Source organism: Phalaenopsis equestris, unplaced genomic scaffold, assembly GCF_001263595.1.
Source record: "Phalaenopsis equestris unplaced genomic scaffold, ASM126359v1 Scaffold000840, whole genome shotgun sequence".
NCBI classification, from domain to species: domain Eukaryota; kingdom Viridiplantae; phylum Streptophyta; class Magnoliopsida; order Asparagales; family Orchidaceae; genus Phalaenopsis; species Phalaenopsis equestris.
The window spans coordinates 413677-415123 of record NW_018165280.1 but is presented as its reverse complement, the minus strand read 5'-3'; positions in this window follow the sequence as shown (position 1 = coordinate 415123).

Genomic DNA, 1447 nt, shown 5'->3' with positions numbered 1-1447 from the left:
AGGTTACTCACCAGGTTTTCTCTTAAAAACAGACTCTGAAATTTCTTTTCTCTTTCTCTTCTTCCCTTCACCCGGCCCCTAAGTGAAAGAGAAAATATTTTGTATGAAGTCCTGTCTTACGGACACTAATTAAAATTTGACATGTCGCTACTGAAAAAAATGCTAAAACCGATGGCTTTTTAAACGTCAAAAATATTATTCTAATTAACAACGGTTTTGTGATTGTTTATACTTTTAGTTATTTGTGATAACATAACTACAACATTATAAATAGTCATTTGTTTTCTGATGGTTTTTACTTATAACAGACACAATAACCCTTCAGTTATAAGCAAATATTAACCGATGACTATAGTTCGTCAGTTATCTTCGAACCTGTCACCTGGCTGGTTTTAACTGATGAATTTTATTATTAAGCGACGGGAGTGGTTGTCGGTAATAGTGTTAAAATTGACACAATAAAAATCATTTATATATCATTCAAGATATCATTCAGAATAAGTATGACTCAACATACTTGTCGTGGAAGGAGATTTTGATGACTATTAGAGATCTTTGATTTCAAAAGTTTGTGACAATATCGTTCACAAATAACTTAAGTTGTTTTGATTTATTTATCAATCGAACACAATCCCTGTAATATTTGCAGAAACAATTCTCATACCATCCTTAGCATGAGGCAACTTTGAGAGCAAGGGTAGTAATTGCTCCCGGGACATGTTTGCGATATTTGGAAATTGCGACATCATACTCTATGGCTCTGAGAGGATGTTTTTGCCACGTTGCTTTGGGCCTGGGATTCTCCGGACTACCAGAATAAGAGAGAACAGGCAAAGCAAAACATTAAGTCAAACTATGGAGGAATGGGGCCCACCAAGTACGCTGGTGGGGCTCTCCCACATATAAAATACAAGCAGAGGTTGATAAGATTTCATTTATTCTATAAGGTTGCATATACTTCGAAGAGTATTCTAACTATTTCATTTTAAGGACAGACTGTAAATATTGAAAAAGAGTCATCTGATGTCGATGTGCATGAACACACTCACAAGAGGCGGTTCGATCAATCCTAGATCGATGACCGATTTTGTGTGAACCAAGTAATTAATGAGCTAAACTAGTTTGATGTTAGTACTTGTTAGCTCTAACTGAATGTAACTATTTTTATTTACATAAGAGATTCCAACAACGGAAGGAGAGTTGATCTCAGGCATCGGAAGGTGTTACAATTTGCGGGCATAATCCTTCCAAGTACGACCTATGGAGGGAGGTTGTTGGAGAGAAGAGGAAGGGTCGAGTCTACAGACTCAGGTCGCAGTGGTTTGCCAGCTAGGGGTGTAAATGCTCGCTCGTGTTCGGCTCGTTTATATTTCGAGCTCAAAAACTGTGTTCGTGTTCGGCTCGTTTGCTTAACGAGCCGAACACGAGCTGTTCACGAACAAAGAGT